This window comes from Heteronotia binoei, chromosome 1 (assembly GCF_032191835.1).
Source record: "Heteronotia binoei isolate CCM8104 ecotype False Entrance Well chromosome 1, APGP_CSIRO_Hbin_v1, whole genome shotgun sequence".
Taxonomy (NCBI): domain Eukaryota; kingdom Metazoa; phylum Chordata; class Lepidosauria; order Squamata; family Gekkonidae; genus Heteronotia; species Heteronotia binoei.
In genome coordinates, this window is record NC_083223.1 from 244,965,707 (window position 1) to 244,986,899 (window position 21,193).

General features: G+C 42.8%; 1 protein-coding gene across 4 annotated transcripts in view; it reads right to left on the bottom strand.

The window, feature by feature from the left end:
* Positions 1-20,284, bottom strand: part of PTK2B (protein tyrosine kinase 2 beta) — a 128,510-nt gene extending 108,226 nt beyond the window's left edge. For 2 of the 4 annotated variants that reach the window (XM_060250410.1, XM_060250408.1), the window contains exon 1: positions 20,103-20,282. The gene's annotated coding sequence lies outside the window, so the exon portion shown is untranslated. Of the gene's footprint in view, positions 1-19,778; positions 20,008-20,102 lie in introns of those variants that run through there. The other 2 variants (XM_060250415.1, XM_060250409.1) reach the window with 2 other exon arrangements.
* Between the last annotated feature and the right edge of the window lie 909 nt (positions 20,285-21,193).

Below are 21,193 nucleotides of genomic sequence, written 5' to 3' on the forward strand. Positions count from 1 at the left end.
GATAACTAAATGGAAACTCCATGCAGAGAGGTAGCTTAGCTGGGAATACTAATGGTTGGGAACAATCCATGGGGAGGACAGTCGCACTCAGGTCCTGCTTCTGCTAACAGGAGGCTGGGAGCTGACAGACAGGGCTGCCAACCTCCAGGTAGCATCTGGAAATCTCTATTACAATTGATCACCAGACCATCATGATCAATTCCTCCAGAGAAAATGGCTGCTTTGGAAGGTGGACTCTATGGCATTCTACCCCACTGATGTCCCTACCCTCCCTTCCCCAAAGCCCAACCTCTTCAGACCTCATAAATCTCCAGGTATCTCCCAACCCAGAATTGGTAACCCTACCAGGAAGCTGATTCAGTGTGGCACTTATTACCCCTCTCTCAGACTTCTCAGCCTCCTTCAGCTTTTCCTTCTTCCCTTTGCTACCTCGTGCATCCCTAGCAGCCATGATTCACTCTGCCACAGATGGTCCCCGATTTTGTCCTTTTTCACAGCCTCCAAATAAAAAAGGATTTTGCTGCTTCCGGTACAAGCCGTTCTGCTATTCTCCCCCCCCCCCCTTTCGCTTTCTTTTTTTAGTCACAGACAGTCTTACATATCAAACAGCAACTGAAACAGCACCAAGCAATTTTGGTGGAAAGCTGATTGAGGGGGGTGGGGAGGGACTGAGAATTTTTTCAGAACTCTCCCTGGCAACTCAAAAACGATTCACTATCATGATCTTCCTTTCCTATATCCTTGCAGATAAGGCCACTGTAATTAAGTAAGAGTAACTGACCTGTTACTGGAAGGCCAAGATCTTACACCTGGAATTGTATGTGTGGGCTTGCATGGTTGCCAACCTCCAGGTGGGACCACAAGATCTGGAATTACACATGATCTTCAGGCTACAGAGGTCTGTTCCCCTGAAGAAAATGGCTGTTGGGAAGATGGAGTGTATGGCATTATACCCTGCTGAGGTCTCTGCTGAGCTGAAGAGGCTGATGATCTCTCAGGACTGTTATTGTTTTCCAGGACAATGATCACTTTCAGGGGGGAAGGTAAAATGTCAGCATTCACTGCAAGAACCACACCTCAAGATTCTCAGCAATATAACAGAGGGGGAGATAGGGTGCTGCCCTCAGATTCAAGAATGACACTTGGTCATAAAGAACCAGGAAGAGCTCCAGACAGGGCTTTTTATGCGCAGGAATGCACAGAAATGCAGTTCCAGCTGGCTTGGCATCAGGGGGTATGGCCTAATATACAAATGAGCCCCTGCTGGGCTTTTTCTACAACACCCCCCCCCCCGTGTGAAACAATGGTGATATCGGGGGAGGGGGGTATGGTCTGATATGTAAATGAGTTCCTGCTGGGCTTTTTCTAAAAAAAAAACCCTGACTCCAGATTATCAGACATGGAGAGTACGCTCTCAAGTGATGCTAATATACTTTTTACCTTGCAACTTTCCCCTTGTGAATGTTATCTAGGAGACAACATTTATAAACCATCAGGGGAAGTACTTTGGAAAGACCAGCAGCAGCTGGGAAGCTTTGCAAGCAGGAGGACCTTTGTGTCATACCTGGCATCTCCAGCTTAAAAAGGATCCCATGTAGCAGGGCTAAGACAGGCAGCTGCCAATCAAAATATTCTGCACCGGGCTGGCAGGACCAGTGATTTGATTCAATACAAGAGTTCATATGTTCACAGAAAACAACTGATTTTAGCATCATTTCTGACAACAAGAGTTTACCCTGGCTGGGTTGTTGGCTAGCAGTTCACCTTCTTTGCTTATCATGGTCTGAACCCATGTACCAGGGTGGCGAGAAGAGATGGAAGAAGAAGATAGAAGAAGATATTGGATTTATATCCCGCCCTCCACTCCGAAGAGTCTCAAAGCGGCTCACAATCTCCTTTACCTTCCTCCCCCACAACAGACACCCTGTGAGTTGGGTGGGGCTGGAGAGGGCTCTCACAGCAGCTGCCCTTTCAAGGACAACCTCTGCCAGAGCTATGGCTGACCCAAGGCCATGCCAGCAGGTGCAACTGGAGGAGTGGGGAATCAAACTCGGTTCTCCCAGATAAGGGTCCGCACACTTAACCACTACACTAAATTGGCTCTCCAAACTGGAACCTGTTCTCAAGCTGTTCCCAGAGCAGAAGCCAGTTCTGTGAAATTGGCTTCCCTTGGCTGGAGCTAGGGTTGCCATCTCAGGGTTGGAAAATCCTGGAGATTTGGGGAGGGGAGGGACTGCACCAAGAGTCCACTCTCCATTATTCAGGAGACTTGATCTCTGTAGTCTGCAAATCACTTGTAATTCTGGGAAATCATCAGCTTGCTTTGAGCAGAGGGGAAATCGATGGTGCGGTCTCATTTGGAGTACTGTGTGCAGTTCTGGTCGCCGCTCCTCAAAAAGGATATTATAGCATTGGAGAAAGTCCAGAGAAGGGCAACTAGAATGATTAAAGGGCTGGAGCACTTTCCCTATGAAGAAAGGTTGAAACACTTGGGACTCTTTAGCTTGGAGAAACGTCGACTGCAGGGTGACATGATAGAGGTTTACAAGATAATGCATGGTATGGAGAAAGTAGAGAAAGAAGTACTTTTCTCCCTTTCTCAAAATACAAGAACTCGTGGGCATTCAATGAAATTGCTGAGCAGATAGGTTAAAACGGATAAAAGGAAGTACTTCTTCATCCAAAGGGTGATTAACATGTGGAATTCACTGCCACAGGAGGTGGTGGCGGCCACAAGTATAGCCACCTTCAAGAGGGGTTTAGATAAAAATATGGAGCACAGGTCCATCAGTGGTTATTAGCCACAGTGTGTGTGTATATATAAAATTTTTTGCCACTGTGTGACACAGAGTGTTGGACTGGATGGGCCGTTGGCCTGATTCAACATGGCTTCTCTTATGTTCTTATGTTCTTACTTAGGGGCAGAAAATTAGCATCTGTAGGGAGATAAGAATCCTTTGTACATATTAAGCCCTGGAGGGTCCATTGTTCTCCACTTCTATTCCTGTCTGCAGAAGGGAGTTTTGACTCTCGAAAGCTTTTACCTTGAAACTCTTGTGGGTCTCAAAGGTGCTACAGGACTCAAATCTAATCTGATCTACTGCAGACCAACACAGTCATTTTCTGAAACTATCTAGACTGTACCATGTAGTCCATCAAATTTAGGTGCACAAAGTCAATTCATAGTGAGGCTACAGCTTCCTGACATACTTTTGCATCTGTTCAATGCCTGAGCTGCTTCTCATAAAGGGAGCAGGCTGGAACTTCTGTTCGGGGTAGTGGAAGGCAAATTAATGCCTACTGTCTACTTTTCTCAGTCAGAGATTAGTCCAAGATATGCACAAAAAACTTTGAGGAGATTTACCTTGGCTAAAAGGGAGTCCCCGGGGGGGGGGGGCTCCTTTGAGGGGTCTCCGGAGAACAGTTGCATTTTCATCATCTGCAGAAGTTTCCAGAGTCATTTATTTGACATAAACTCGACAGAATCCTAACCTTCTTGGACATTACTAAACATCTAAAGCTACACAAGACCGGTGTGGATCTGGATAATTTGCAGAAAAGATAGATTACTATCTTTCATTCCGGGACTATTTAAAGTTAAACAGAATAAATTCAGAAGGTGGGAAATGGAAATCTAGAAAGCTTGGAAGAAAAAGGGATGAAGAGGTGAAATTTTGACTTTTTAAATTTAAAGGACAGTGCTAAAAAGTGAGGAGGAGGTCTACTTGCAGTTTTGAAAAAAGAGCACCATCGTCACAGACCTGCAGCATATACAGTCAACACAGGAAGTACGTCAAGTATCATGAGATCTCTCTACCAGCAAAAATGGGATTTGGTGGCAAGTAAAGCAGGAAGCATTAGTTGAAAAGCCTACTCTACTCTAGGACTATAATACCATAGAAAAACATTGGCGGCCATTGCAAGGAGGTCAAAATTAAAATAATATTAAGGTGTTTGGGACATTAATAATTGTTGGAAACAATTGAGGTGGTGATGAAAAGATAAATACTATTGGACATTATTGTTAATAATGGATTTTAGAAGCTTTTAAAGGAAAAAGAATTTTTTTTTAAATGGAAGTAGAAAGTCGTGACCGCCATTTTGAAAGAAATAAAAACTTTAAAAATTAATATCTCAGCCTAGGAGACTCTGAGGACGGCGAAATTAAGCTTGTTGGAAAAAGCAAGCTCTAATCTTTTGAATCTGATAGTCAAATTTTAAATTGGTTAGAGTAAAATTTTCAGTGTTTTTAAATGTCAGAGCATAAGCAAACCCGTACAAGGGCTACTTCTCTGGAGAAAATGCAGGAACAATTAGAGGCAATGGAGGCTAGAATGATGAAAGGTATGAAAGAGATGATAATGGCCTCTAAGAAAGAAATTATAGAAGAGATTAAAAAAGATATTGAGGATCTCGGAAATGAGACTGAGGAAACATCTAAGAAAGTGCAGGAGGTAGAAGGGAGAATGAAAGTACATGATTCCACCTTGTTGAAAATACAAGAAAAAGTGGCAATCCATGACTGCAAATTGATGGAGACTCAGATACGTCTGAGAGGAGTACCTGAAAAGGAAGAAAGTGACTTGAAAGAATATATAATAAAAACAATTGCAGAATTTTTGGAGGAAGATCCTGAAGAGACTAAAAATATATATGACTATATGTATAGAATGAATTCATTCTATGCCAAAAAAAATAATCTACCAAGAGATGTGGTCATAAGATATATGACAAAGGAAATGGTGGGAAAGATCATGAACAAAAATTTTGAAAAGACATTGATAGTGGGAGGTAGTAGAGTAAGAATCATGAAGGAGTTACCAAGGCAAGTGATAAATGACAGAAGAACATACAAAAAACTGACAGAGAAATTACGGGAAAATGAAATGAGGTAAAGATGGATAATACCTTAAGGTTTGAGCTTTGAACTTCAGGAAAAAGAATTACAATTACAAATGAACAGGAACTGCATAGATTTTATGAAGAACATAAAGAATTTGCACCATGATGGATTACAAATTATTATCTTGGAATGTAAATGGACTAAATTCACCACAACAAAGAAGGGCAGCATGTCATTGGATTAAAAAGCAAAATTGTAATATAGTTTTTCTGCAAGAAGTACATATAAAACAGAAGGATTATAAATTTTTATGGAATAAACAATTGGGATTAGAATTTTATTCCCTGGCTGAGCAGAAGAAAAGGGGAGTGATTTTTTATGTTAAACAGGAATTGGATCCGAAATTAGTATTTAAAGATAAAAATGGAAGATTTGTAGCAGTAGAAATAAATGTGAATGGGGAAAAAACGTTGTTATTGGGATTGTAGGAGCCAAACGGAGCGAAGGATGTATTTTTTAAGGATGTTACACAACAACTTGATGAATTGACATATGATCAAGTTTTGATAATGGGGTACTTTAATGGAACAATCCAGAATGCATTGGATAGATCTGGACAAAAAAAATAATAAAGAAGGAAAATTGCCAAAATCTTCTTTTGAATTGGTTAAACAAGAAAATCTGGAAGATATATGGAGGAAATTTAATCCTGAAGTACGGGACTATACCTTCTTTTCAGCAAGACATAATTCTTTTTCTAGAATTGACATGTTGTGGGGCACTAAAGATTTTAGCCTTATAACAAAGAAAATTAAGATTTTGCCTAAAATAGGAGTTGATAGTAACCCAATAATGTGGATTACAAATTCGTTGAAAAAATCAAGAAGATGGAGATTAAATGAAGATTTACTACAGAATAAAGAAATAGTGACATCTCTAGAAAACGAAACCAAAGCTTTCTTCCAAATAAATGACAGAGAAGATATTGCATTCCAGACGGTGTGGGATGCCTATAAGGCAGTAATGAGAGGAATATTGATAACATTAAACAATAAAGATAAGAGGGCAAAAGATAAACAGATGTTGGACATTCAAAATGAAATAAAGGTGAATAAATATGACTGGTTTCAAAAGCAACGAATAAAGAGTTTGATGGAAAAAGACATTAAAACTGAAGGAATAAAAAAAGAACAAACAGAAATGGAAATAGTTCTGCTTGGAGATAATGAAAAATTAATTTCAAAACTATATAAACTGCTTTTGAAATGGTCTACAGAAGATGAAGTAGTGAAATCTCAAATAATTAAGTGGGCAATTAATGTAAATAAAGAAATACAGATGGAAACTTGGGAATATCTTTGGAAGAATTCTATAAAGCTTTCAACATGTCATAGTATTAAAGAGACCTGTTTTAAAATGATGTATAGATGGTATATAACTTCTAAAAAAGTTGGCAAAGATGAACAATAAGATGCCAGATAGATGTTGGAAGTGTAAAAACCATATGTGGTGGACTTGTGAAAGAGCAAAAAAGTATTGGCAGATGATTCAACAAGAAATATCTAAGATCTTGGGATATGAAATCAAGAAAGTTGCAGAGACTTTTCTGTTGGGATTATATATAGAAAAAATTCCAAAAGAAGATAGAACTATAATTTGGTACTTGCTCTCAGCTGCTAGGACATTGTATGCGCAGTTGTGGAAGCAAGAATAAATACCAGAGAAATGGGAGTGAAATGGACAAATTGACAAGAATTTTAAGAGACTATGATCTAGAAACTTTTAAATTGGAGTGGAAGAAGTTTAGAAGTTATATAGAAAAAGAGTGGAGAATAAAAGGACATTGGACAATTTTTGATAATGATTCAGTTTTAAAAGAAAGAAAAATAGAAATTTTTGTTTTATTAGTTAAGGGTACCTTTAAATATTAGTATTTTAAGTATACAACACCGGCGGGGGTCAAGTAATGGGGGGAGGGAGGGTTAGAAAAGTAATATATGGGATAGATAAAAAGAAGTAATTAATAATGCAAGCATTGATTGTTACCCTATGTTACTGGAATAAAATTGTTTTAAATCAAATGCCTCCTTTCCACAAGGTAAAATCCCTGAAAAGTGAGAGGAGCACTTTTAAATAGCTTTTATTGTTTGTTTTATGATCTGATTATAAACCACTACAAGGACTTATTTGGCAAAATGTGTGGTTTGGAGCTTCTGAAATCACAACCAGACTCAAGATCAGTTCCCCCAGAGAAAATGGCAGCTTTAGAGGACACTCTCTATGATAGGAGTCTAGGAGAAACAGAAGCCCTAGAGTGATATAACAGCAGAGCTATCTGACGTTCCCCAAACTCAGCCCTTCCCAAGCACTGCCATCAATCCTCCAGGAATTTTTTTTAAAAAAAAACAACTTTGCCATACATTAAAAATCCTTCACATACATTACATTTAAAATCCTTTACATATATAACAATAACTTAAATAAGCACATTAAAAAGGTAAAGGTAGTCCCCTGTGCAAGCACGAGTCATTTTCGACTCTGGGGTGACGTTGCTTTCACGTTTTCACAGCAGACTTTTTATGGGGTGGTTTGCCAGTCATCTACAATTTCTCCCCAGCAAGCTGGGTAATTTTACCAACCTCGGAAAGATAGAAGGCTGAGTCAACCTGGAGTCGGCTAGCTGAACCAGCTTCCACCGGGATCGAACTCAGGTTGTGAGCAGAGGGCTCCGACTGCTGTACTGCAGCTTTACCACAATCTACATCAGTGAACCAAAACAACACAAAATCTAGATATTTAGCTGGCACAGGACAATCCTTCAAAACTTTATTTACATATTGAAAGAATACTAACCGTTTCTCTATAAAATTATTATTTAACTCAGGATTTTCCATTTGCTGTATTTGGGTAGTTATTTTATCTTTGATCACAAAGTTCCAGACCTTCAAAAACCATTGATGTACCATAGGAATGTTTTTGGTTTTCCAGTATTGTACTAAAATAGTTTTTGCTTCAACCAGCATCAATGACAGAAGTTCAACTTGTAATGGTCCAAGAGTATTATTTGGTCAGTAATTCAATAAAATTGATTCAGACCTGAATGGAATTGTACAGCCTGTAATATCTATGATCTTGCCAACCAACAACTATCAGTATTTTCTAACCTCTGGGCAAGACCACCAACAGTGCATAAATGTCCCTTCTTGCCTCCAGGAATTTCTTAAGTCAGAGTTGGCAACCCTAATACAAAATCCTGGGTCTGACCACTGAGCATATGACTTTGAGATCTTGAAGGAACACCACTGTTAACACCATTGTGCCATGAAAGAGAAGATAAGTAAAAGGAGCCTCCATGAGCAAGTTCCATCCCCTCCCCTTTGTTCCAGCTGTCCTTATATCACCAAAGCAACCCATGAAGAGGGCCTTTCCCTCTCCACTGTACAAGATCTCTCTAATTGGAGAGAGATGCCAGAGATTAACCCTAATCCTGGGGTTTTTGCATTCAAAGCACCACCATTAAGCAATAGCCCTCCCGCACTTGCAAGGTTGCTTACAGTCTTATAGATAATCGAACGCACAAAGCTATTTTATACTGAGATAGACCAGTGATCAGTATTGTCTACTTGGACTAGCAGCAGCTCTCCAGGGTCTTGGAAGAGGCCTTCACACCACCTCTTACTGCAGCCTTTTCACTGGAGATTCCTCTCCCCTTTGTGCCATTGTCTTCTTATGTGAAAGGGCCCTGAAGCAGTTATTTGTTCTGTTGCCAAAAGTTACATGTAGTCATCAGGACATGTATGCTTCCTTGATGGGCAAACAGCAGTTCCCCAACCTGTTTCAGGTTTGGGAAATGGTGAGTGGGGGGATGCTTATATTCCCTCCCTCTGTGCAATCTGAATTGGACGATGCACATCTGGAGTTTCATTCCTGGAGGGAATCTCCTAGAATCAGGGCCGGATCGGGGGGGGGCGGGGAGAGGGGTGCTTGCCCCGTGCGCCAACAGAGGGGGGGCACCAAATTGGGTATGGAGTCCATTGTATTATATGGGACCATAATATAGAATGGCCCAAAAGGGGGTGTCATTTTTTAATTTTGCCCCCCTCAAAAAATATGTAGATCCGGTCCTGCCTAGAATGCATATGTTGAAAGTGCTTGTGGAGGATACATGGACATTATGATGTGTGAACTGGATGAGTAAGATTTTCAAAGTAAGTTAATTTCACAGGCAACCTTGTCCTTTGAGCCTACACACCAAGGTCACAGGTTGGCCTTTCTGTTTAACAGAGAAATCAATTAAAGATTGCAAAGGTGGTCCTTAGCAAGAGCAAATCCAACTTTCCAGCCAGGTTTTAAAGACTTCCTTTGCATTTTGTTATAATTGCACCAGAAATATTTCTTGGGAATTCTTACAGCTCTGTCATCAACATCTTCCCACTCCCTGCCCTCCTGTTGAAGTGACTAAAGAAAAGAGTACAGCTGTGCCAGACTGGAGGTATGAATCTTGGGCATCCTCCCTTCTCCCCTGCCCCAGGGTCTATTTAGCATAGAAAGCACATCAGCCATTCATTCACCAATATTCCAGCACCTCATCTGGTCTGACTCCCTTTTCCTGTTTCAGCAGTTACTGTCAGTGCCACAAACATGCTTTCACACATTACGCAGTGCCAGGTGGAGGTTTGTTCCCAAACAGAAGCCAAGTAGCAAGCGACAGCCAAGCCTGACACCCTGATGAGAGTGACTCTGTATGACACCTGTGCTTATTGCATCCACACTTAGAGGGAACTTCTTATATCTGATGGTAGAGCTGGGAAGGGACCCCTCTTTAGTCATCCTCACATGTATAACAGTCCTATAACAGCTTCTTCAAGCTCCTTCTACCTGAAGTTATTCACTTGCTTTATTTTTGTGTATCAGGCTGCTTTTCAAGGTGCAGGGAAAGAAGCAATATAGAAAGGAAGAAACCCGGGTTCATGCGAATATCATGTTCAAGCAGCCCCATATGTTCTACAGATCTGCCAGCTGACTCCTTTCCTGGACTGCTGTTCCATAGCAGCAGGAAAACAGCCAGTGTTGTCAATTTGTGCTCAGGGACATACCTTGAGTTTCTTGTGGGGGGAGGGGGGAGCCTGGGGAGGGCAGGGTTTGGAGTGGGGAAGGACCTCAGCTGGGCATAATGCCATAGACCCCACCCTGCAAGGCAGCCATTTTCTCCAGAGGAACTTATTTCAGTCATCTGGAGATCAGTCGTAATCCTGGGAGATCTCCAGCCACCTACAGGTTTGCAAGCAGCCCCCTTAATAGATTTATCCTCAGGAGAGGGAGGACTACCAGGCGACCCCCTGTTGCAAGGAGTGCAGTTGCCCCTCAAGGCAAATAGCAAGTCCCCAGGGCAGGTTCAGGACAGGAGCATGTTGTGTGTGGGGGGGGGGGGAAGCCTTAAGCATTGCAGTCCTGGTCCAAATTGAGCCCCCTATATGCCTGGGAATTGAATTCCAAGAGGGGAACTCCAAAACAATGTGTGTCGACTGGACCTGAGGAGGTACCTGGGCAAAGTGTCCTGTCTAGTTTGGACTATGTCATGAGTCAGATGCCACCACTAGAGATGCCACAGCAGCCCTGTCATCCCACTTTTCATCTGCTCGCCCTGGAGAACCTCTATAGTACAGTGGTTAGAGCATTGGGTGAGCATCTGGGAGACCCAGGTTCAACCCCCCCCCCTCCCAACACACACACACTCTACCATCAAAATGGTGATTCAGGGCCAGACACTGTCTACCTAACGTACAGGGTTATTGTGAAAAGAGAGAAAACCATGTATGTTGCTTCTTCTAGGAGGAATGGTGAGATATAAATTAGACAGATAGAGAGACATTCCTTATCTGGCCTTTGCTCACATGAGTGCAGCAACACTGGTTGCGTTTCATAGTGGCTCACATCTGATAACTCAGGATGTTCTTTCCTGCATTCATCTGTTCCTACTGTGAGCACATGAGCATGGAGGCGGGGGAGAGAAGCACTGACCTTTCTCAGGAAACCTGCAGTTCTGAAAGGTACCAGGTGTCCTAGCAGCTGGAAAGAGACTTCAAAATGCAACCAAGAGACCTGCACTTTGGAGAACACTAGAAAAGAGCAAGAGTCCAGTAGCACCTTAAAGACTAACCAAATTTGTGGCAGGGTGAGACCTTTCATGAGGCACTGCTTGCTTCTTCACATACCACATCATTTATAAATTCACTGATCAGGGATGGAGATGTGTTTGTGGGATTTTGTGAAATCATGCTGAACTAGTACTCAGGAACTTGTGGGCTGTGTTGCAAGTGGGTCATGCAGAGAAGCAATCAAACAGTGAGACCTGCTACACAATGACATCTGCAGGGAAGCTGTCAAATCCAAGTTCTCATCATGCTAATGTAGCCCCCTGAAAGAGAGATAGCTCTCATATTGCAGCCTCAGGTGTCTGAGGCACATGATCCGAGAGGAATGCAAACATGAATCTCTCTAGTTGTCTTATAGTGAGTCAGACTGTTGGGACCAGCATGGTCTACTCCAACCAACAGCAGAAAATGTGTTTCCCAGTAGCTTCTACTAGAGTTCTTCTCAACTGGGTTGGTCAGGGAACCAGAGGTCTTCTGCACGTGAGCCAAGTGCTACTGCTGATCTCAGACCCAACTGGAGATATCTTGCAATGATTCAGAGACTGCTGGGGTGCAACTCACAGAACTGTGAGCAGACAATGGATGGTTGGCTTGAAGGCTGTGAGTGAGTCTACACTGCATTTCATGCTAGGCACCACACAGTCTTGGAAGATCTCAGCCCAGCTTCTGAGAGAAACTCAGGGCAGAAGTAAAAGTTACAAAACACCACTGGGCTGCCACTAAAACAAACAAACAAAACCGAGTCCTACTTCCTCCTTTTCTACTATATATAGGTCATTTTACTATTTGATTTGATGTCATCATGTTAAGTATTTCCTTGGCCCTGCTCTGTTCCACTGACTGCTTCATCCTGCAAGGGGCAAAAAACAACCTGCTCAAAGATGCCAGATAGAAGATATTGCAAATGAGGCACTATGGCCTGGGGGAGGAAAGAGAATTGACATGAGATTTAGGGAAGAGGTCATGGCTCAGTGCTAGAGCATCTGCTTTACATGCAGCAGGTTGCGGGTTCAATCCCTAACATCTCCGGTCAAAAGGACAAGGTAGGTAAAGATATCACTGCCAATACTGATTTAATTCTTTGCTTCCTATTCAGAGTGGTCCCTACTGCGCCACTACAGCGGGATCTCTCAATTGCCCTTTTAACATTTCGAAAAATGCTAGCAAATACCAGTGAGGCTTTTCCTTTTCCTGCAGCATCCACACATCATATGACGCACCTTACCACCATCATCATCCTTCCTTTTTAAACAATTTTATTGATAACATATCGTAACAATTTCCATTAATAACTTCTTTTCATCTATCCCATATGCTTCTTTCTAATCACCCGTCCCCCATTACTTGACCCCCGCAAGTGTTATTTACTCAAAATACTAACATTAAAAGGTACCCTTAATTCCTAAGAACTAAAATTAATATTCTTCTTTCTTCTAAAGTTTAATCATTATCAAAAATTGTCCAAAGTCCTTTTACTTTCCACTCGTCTTCTACATAACTTCTAAATTTTTTCCACTCCCTTTTAAAATCTTCTAAATCATAGTCTCTTAAAGTTCTTGTTAATTTGTCCATCTCACTGCATGTCATAACTTTTACAATCCAATCCCATTTTTCTGGTATTTTTTCTTGCTTCCATAACTGCGCATATAGTGTCCTAGAAGCTGAAAGCAAGTACCAAATTATAGTTCTATCTTCTTTTGGAAATTTTTCCATTTGTAATCCCAACAGAAAAGTCTCTGCAGATTTCTTGAATTCATATCCCAAGATCTTAGAAATTTCTTGTTGGATCATCTGCCATCATCATCATCCTTAATACCAGGCTGTATACATTCCCTCTCCCATGCTGGTACATATCTGGAACCTTTTTCTAAGGACATACAACTTTCCAGCAATTCAAAGACAGAAGGGTGGTTGCCGTCTTTTCCCCTGCTGTACCTTGAACATCAGCTGAACCCTGAGAAATCTAGCCAGTGGGGCTGTGACTCAGTAGAACCTGCTTTGCATGCAGAATGTCCCAGGTTCAATCCCAGGCATCTCCAGTTGAAAGGGCCAGGTGATGTGAAAAATCTCAGCTTAAGACCCTGTAGAGCCACGGCCAAACTACATAGACAATACTGACTTTGACAGATCAATGGTCTGATTCAGTATAAGGCAACTTCATGCGTGTTCCCTTAAAAAGCTTTACCAGTTAAGTTTTCACGTGTTGGGCTGTTTTTAAAAAGGCATAGGAACAAAGATGCTGTAAAATGTTAGCACACCAGAACAAATGCTGGTGCTAAAGATCCCATCAGTTCCAGAATCCTACTGTGGATGGCCAGTGTTTGATTTGTGATGGAACTTGCATTGCTTGATGTCTCCAGGAGAGGAAGAGTGCCTGCAGACATCAGCCTCAAAACACAATCCCTTTCCCAAAGGTGATGAAGGGTGAGTTCCCACCCCCAACTCACCCCCACAGTGCCCTCCATTCACAGGCTCTCTAGTAGTTATGATCAAGGGTGGCTAAAAGAGAAAAAAGAAAGGAAGAGGTAGGAGTGTCTTTTTGTTCAGGAAGAAAGAGAGAGAACACGATGTTCACCAACAGCAGCTGTTCTGCAAGAACACTGCAAAGAGATGAAATCAACCCAAGGATCCCAAGAACAGAAATGCATTCTCATGTGGATGTGGCCTCCCAAGGCATTTTTAGGGTACCTCCTAACTCTCCTTCCAGGGATCTTGTCTGAGAAGGTCGAGAGAACTCTCTCCCTTCTGTTATGCTGCCACCTTTTAAAAAGGAAATTGGATGGGGCTTTACGACACTGCTTATTGTATGTATTGTATTTTTACTGTATTTTCTCTTCTAATTTTTGTCATCTTTTGCCTTATTTATGGCACGCCTTCTACACTTTCCCGCCTTTTGTTGTATTTTTTCTTCTTCATAATTATGTGATTTCCCCTTGAGTCTCCGTGAGAAAGGAATAAAGGAAACAAACAAACAAACAGGGGAGGTGTACTGAAGCCTTGGAGAACTGCTGCTGGTCAAAGTAGAGACTGCACCAGACTAGAGAAACCATAGGGATGATTCAGTACAAGACTGCTTTGTTTGTTGATATGATCAACATGGGGCCAGGTACGGTGCATGGGGCTGGTGTAGCTGTTTGGGGGAAGCAGGATGCCAACTTCATTTCTGTCCCCTGCTCTTGTGCCTTTAGAGCTCATCTGTGGCAATTAACAGGTGTATATATATATGTGTGTGTGTATACACACACACACGCATATATATATTGGCCACTGTGTGACACAGAGTGTTGGACTGAATGGGCCATTGGCCTGATCCAACATGCCTTCTCTTATGCTCTTAATCTTTAACCTGTTAAAGCCCTGTTCAAGGTACAGCTACAGTGGAAGATGGAACACTAGACAATCCTTTCTCCTCCTCTCCTGCCCCCCCTTCACATATCATGGGGGTGTTTAAACATTCAGACCATTTTCCACATAGGGACACTATCCTCCAGGTGGGACCTGGGCATCTCTAGGGTTGCCAAGCTCCCACCAGAGGCAGGGATCCCTTGGCTTGAAAGCCCCAACCCACTGGCATGGAGCAGGCTGCTGGGGGGGAGGGGATCCCCACCCCAAAAAACCCTGTGTGATGATGTCACCCAGAAATGATGTCATCACATTGGGTATGTTGTGCCGAGGATGCTCTAGGATTCGCGATAAAGTCCCTCCGCTGCTGCGCAGTGTTTTAGGATTCACGGTAAAAACTCTATGGTGCCATAGTGTTTTTACCACAAATCCTAGAGCTTTGCACAGCAGCAGACAGACTTGGCAACCCTAAGGATCTCCCAGAATTACAACTCATCTCCAGACTACAGAGATCAGTTCCCCTTGAGAAAATGGATGCCTTGGAAGGTGGATTCTATGGCATTGTACCCCACTGAAGTTCCTGCCCTCCTCAGGCGCCATCTCCAGGAGGTTCCCAACCTGGATCTGGCAACTCCCACTTCCCTCCCACCAGTGGCCAGGAGAGGACCTCGCAACCCTTCTCTTGTGTTTTTTATGAACATGTGATTCTTGTTCATGTGGTAAAGAAAGCAGAGGAAAGAAATCTATAATGTCAGGGAATATAATTTGCATTTACATTTGCAGGGCAAAGCAGGATTTAATAAGAAGCCATGGGGCAAATACTCCCCTCCTATCCATTTAAGATCCAGTAGGGAAGGCATAAGCACATGCCATGGAGGGAAGGCATAAGCATATCTCCCCATGTGCCATGATCCTAAATCAAAGTGAGCCCCCATGCGTCTGGGCAGGGAATTCCCAGGAGGGACTCACAAATGATACTTGACTGACTGAAAGTCCTCATGGTGATATAACTGAAGAAAAACTGGGTTACACCCAACAATGTGCCAGCAAATAAAAGGGGACAAATGCCAGGTGACTGGTTTATTATCATACAAAGCCCCTATGCCTTTCATCATGCCAGCTTTGTCAGGCAATCTAGCACTAGGTAAATTCTGTGATCCCCCGGATAAAGCCTGCACAGCAAAATGCATAGGGGCTTTGTATGATAATAAACCAGTCACCCATCACCTGGCATTTTTTTTTGTTCTTGTTCTGCTGATGTCACTTTATACACATGGAGTTAGGCTCCCAGTGGGATTTGGCACAGGGTCTCTCCAATCTTAGCCTGACACTCTAACCTTTACACCACATTAGTTCCTAAACAGGCACTATGGGGGAGGAGGGAAGGAGAGAGAGAGAGCAAGCATATTTCATCTAAAATTTTCCACAGTTTAAGAAGCAAATTGTGCCTCTTCACTCCACGTGACCACATATATTCTCCAAACACTCATTTTTCATTCTCTCTCAGGCAAAGTCTACTGAATCGACACCCACAGAATGCATCTTTATCTCCCTGTCACAATACCGACAGTCAGCACCTGTGAAAAGACGTGGAGATATCATGAATGCCACTTTACTTACTCCTGTAACAAAACTTGCTGGATTACTCAGGCTACATTCAGACATCATGAACAATCCTGAGTTGTTCACAACAAGCATGAACTTGGTTTTGTCTGTAGGCTCACAGGGTCCCGCTTCCTGTATTTGTTGAAGTGAGTCATATCTTCCTGATTTAGGAAGGAAGGGTTCATTCTTATCCCAGTTTGTTGAAACATCTGAATTAAATCATGGTTTAGAATCCTGGTGACTAGAATTTTTTTAAAACCAATTGGTTAAGGTCTCTTCATTCAAAAGTCACAACAAAATGCATTCTGAAGACTTGCTAAACCAGGAAATTGTCAATCTGTTTTTGATATCTGCACAAAGCAGGAGGGAGAGAGTGTGGAAGCCTGACAATAAACCAGGCTTCTTTGCATCTTGAGCAAACTGCAGTTTGTTTGAGATGTCTGAATAGTTTGATGCAAACTCCCCGGGCTTCCAATTATCAGCTTCAGTTTCGCTGAGTTTAAAGACAAGTTTAGGACTGTAGCTTTGGAGACTGTAGTTTGGGTGCTGCTGCGGGTGAGTAAAGGAGTGAAAGGATCTGGAATTTCTCACACAACTCTCAGCACTCACATTAAACTACAGCTCCCTTCTTCTTTTTTTCTTTTGTTATCTTTGTATTTTTGTGTGCGCATGCACATGTGAGTGTGTGTGTGCATCTGGAAGTCACGGTGACTTCTGATGACCCCTACTTGGGGCCTGGAGGATATTCAGGGAGATGGCTGAATAAGCCTCCCCCAGCCTCCTGACTGGGTATTTCAAGGACAATCTACCATCCAAGTGCTAACCACAGTTGGCCCTGCTAAGCTTCCAAGATCTGATGAGATCAGACTTGCCTGGGCTACCCAGGTCAGGGCAGCTCCCAGGATTCTTTGAGGGAAGCCATGACATTTAAATTATTATAAAAATAGTATCAATTGACAGGGCACATAGGTCTCCTGATGTTAGCTAGCAGCCAGATGCTATCAGATATCTGAATCCATGTGTGGCCATCTCTTCCCTGCATGATTCACATATATATGATAGTTGCGGCAGGGTTCTTCTCCTGTATGCCTTCATCTCATACCTTTGGGCTTTCAGAAACTCATCAGTTGACTGTCTCACTTTATTGCTCCACAAGAGCAGGAGATGGCCAATGGTGGCATTAGTGAAGCTGTAGACAAATTTATGGAGAAATAGTGGATCAATGGCTATTAGGCCCGACAACTATTTTGAACAGCCATGTTCAAATGCAGTATACCTCTAAGTGTCCGATGTTGGGGAGAATCACCACCAAATGGCTGTTGACCTCATGCCTTGCTTTGTGAGGTTCTAGCGCCCCTTGCCTTGCCAGTACTGGGCGGGGGGGGGGGTGGTGTTGGGTGAGATACATAAATCTGCATCAGGGCTTTGAGGCTCTGCAGGCAAGCAAATGTAAACAAATGCAAATATATGCAAACATGCATGGTTTACATAATTTTTTCATGACTACAGGATTTGCAGCCATTTTCCGTACTACACCCTCTCCACATCCTACTGGATATGAGAGCTGTAGAAAATGTGCACAGATCACCAGACCCCCACCCCCCGCAAAAAAAAACCCATGCACATTTCCTGTGCAGTTAACACAAAATCACCAATATAGGCCTAAGGAGGAGGTTCATACTTCTAAGCTTCATGCAGCTTAGGGGGTGGGGTAAACTCTACAGGATTGCAACCAGTGCCCAGAACCAGTAGGCACAGCCCCCCCCCCCCCCCATACACAAATATACCAAACAGCCACATACTTTTGCAAGTGTAAGATAGCACTGAAAATTTACAAAGAATAGAATTCCTCTTGGAGGTAAGAAAATCAGAAGAAGTTGAGAGCTTTTTTACACATACATGATAAGCCAGAGAGAGCTCTTTGCACTGAGATTTGGACATGAGTTACTTAACACATAAAACCTGACATTCCCCACCTCCCACTGAAATAAAACACATCCAAAACTCCTGGATTGCATACCTATCTCAACTTTTCTACAAAAAGAATCACAACAAAGCAGTAAGTAAATTTGGAGGAAGGGGAGATTTTCCTCAAACCCCACCATTCTAAGTTCTTTCTTATGGTACCACTTGAATCTGGATTCAGCAGGGATTAACTATGAAATTTATTTTCAAAGTGGGCCCTCTGTACTGAAATATGTCAAGGAAAAATAAAGACCACCTTTGAGGTGCCATTCCTTGAACGCCGGGGAACCTCAGGCAGCCAGTCTCTTGCACCCAGGATAAAGGGAAATGCTTTCAGAGACAAAGAAGAACAGGGTCAGGTGAGTTTAAGCCTGAACATTTGACATTCTTTAGAAATCAAGGGCTGCTCCACTTTCTGCCTCTCCACAAATTACAAAGACTTGGTCCTTCTCTTCAAAGATGTGCAACAATCAAAAGAATCCAATTCCCAAAATTCTGCAAATTAAAAAAATAAAATGAGCACTGTGCAAAGCATGCAACCTTAAGATGCAGGTGCTAATTTAAGTAAATGGTTTTCTTCAACATTACATTAGTGCCTGTAGTAAAATCTGGGATGTTTTTAAAAAATGTTCAAATCCACCTCTCCTGTTATATGGCAAGAATCCATGCTTCCCAGTCTTCCAAAAAGTCAATATAACCATATTTTTAACACTGGCAGAAAAAGAAGCGGCTCTCCAAACACTGTACAAAGCATGCAATTAAGACAAAGCTAACGTTTGCAACAACCTTTGTGTTTCTTGCTGCCTTTAAGATTAGTATCAATATTGTAGCAGACGCTTTTGTCGATCACACAGCCCACTTCATCAGATGCATCATACAAAGTGGGCTCTAGCAGCCTATGAAAACGTCTGTCACAATAATTGCAAAGGTGCCATAAGATTCTTTGTGGCTTTTGAATAACATGCTACTTGTTCTAATGCTAGATCATGTAACATGTTTAGAGCACTATCCGAAGCAGAGGAAAACCCTTTGAAGCCCATTGTTTTCAGTGGACTTCAAAGGGAGTACCTCTCTTTAGGATTGCACTGTTAGGATACAATCTAGAAAAATCCTGCACAATCTTGCCTCCTTGCTTCATGCCAGCCAGTTCCTGGCAAACCGAGCACAAACTTGGGAATCAGAGACAGCAATGGTGGAATGACGACCAACTGTTCCCTGTTTCTGGCCAGTCAATTCTGTAAGTGGTCTGGCCAGAAAACTGCCAGCTTGAAACACACTCAAACAGTTATCACTGCACAACCAGATACCAAGACTTCAAGTTAAATACAGCATGAGATTTGGCACCCTTTGTTCTAGCAGTGGCATTTCAGATTGTTTTAAAATGAGGAACTTCAGATTTTTCACATGTCTTTTCCCGGAGACTTCCCTGGCCTGAAGTCACACATTTAAAATATGCATGGGTGTCACCTTTTCTGTGCAAATATTGACACAGCTCTTAGTTGCTTGACCGCAGGACTTGATGCACCCTTACCCCTCCCCCCCCCCCCCCCGCAAGCTGCTTGGAACTTCAGAGATTATTTGAGCCTTGCTGACACCCTGAGCAGGCTGGCACTCAAAACACAAGACTTAAGAACAAGCCCTAAAAGACAGACCCTGTGGCAACGAGTTTCATGTTTTCTGGTTCCCACATGTTCAGTTTCATGCTGCATCACAGTGTGGCAAAAATACCCAAACAAACTTGTCTTTACCTCAAGAGTCAAACTTGGGCAGCAAAGTCCGACCTCCATTCCCACAGCACTGCCACATCTGGAAGGAAGACACCCACCCAGGCAACACCACAACCTTGCCTGTTATATTAATGCCCTTACCTTTGAAGCAAAGGGCCGCTGAGAAAGGACGGAAAGAGTTACATGGAAGTCCCCCTTCTGCTGCTGGAACCAGGCTACAAAGCTGAAGAAGGGCTAGAGGTCACTTCCAAAGAGCCCCCATTTCCCCACAGGCCTCGTCTGATAAACCTCTCCTTGCCTACTTCCTGGTTTCGCCTGCAGTTCTCCCTGCCTGCAAGCTATGTGTCACAGACCAGAGTGAGAGAGCTGTAACATTCCTCTGAGCAGGCGAGGAAACCTGCCTTGACAAGAAACATCCACCTTTCCTGCCTGCCCCCCTCATCTGTGACGGCCAGAGACACTCACCTGAGATTGATCCAAGCAAGTTCCTTGCAGCGGTCTCCCTCTTTCTTTCTCGCTTCCCCTCCAAACGTGCTTTTTTCTCCTCCTGTTCGAAGAGCAGGTGAGCAGAACTTTGAGCCGCTTGCCTAAGTGAAAGCCTGAACTGAGTGGGAGGAATGATTTGGTCGGGAGGTGGGTTTTTTTCTTCCCTCCCTCCCCCTCACAATTATTTTTATGTAACCACTCCTCTATTTCGAGCTGCCTACTTCCTTAAAGAGCTCAGAAAGGAGGAGAGAGTATGTCTGAAACTCAACCATACATATTCTGCAAGCGGGGACTTCCGTCATCACTGCCACCCAGGAAGCAGGAACCGATCCTCTCAGTTCAGTACAACTCCCCCCTCCCCATTATTATTATTGTGATGCTATTCTAGGAAAGAAGAGAGACAGAAGCACTAATGGGGTATCTTTTATCCAAAGCCAGTTTTCCTTATTAAAGGAATAGCCATGCTTTCAAGTAACACTGAAGCCTGACTGCCAGATGAAGAACTCTGTGTGATACAAATGCTCACCACACCCCCACAGCAGCATTTCAATCGCATCTTCAAGCACATCTTTTCACAGTCCCCCGAATTAGATCTATTTAGGGGCAATAAAATAAAATTACAGAGATCAAAAAGCTGTTGAAGCTAATGTTCATCTAAGCAGCAAATGTATAATGTTAAGAGCATGGAAAACTGGCATTCCTCTGTCTCATAGTCAAATGAGACATGGCATATAGTTTTAACGCTGAATAAAGCACAAGAACATAAGAAGAGCCTTGCTCGATCAGACCAGTGGTCCATCTAGTCTAGGATCCTGTCTCACACAGTGACCAAGCAGTTCCTCCGGAGGTCCAAGGCAAAATCCATATACCTAGCCCTGACTACCTCTTTGGTGAGTTTTTGCCCATGAGCTGGAAACAGCAGCAGCAGACATGTAGGTTTTATACCTCTCTTTTTTCTACACTAAGGAGTCACAAAGCAGCTTACAATCACCTTCCTTGTGAGGAAGGGGGGCTGAGATAGTTTTGAGAGAACTGTGACTGGCCCAAGGTCATCCAGTTTCAGGTAGAGG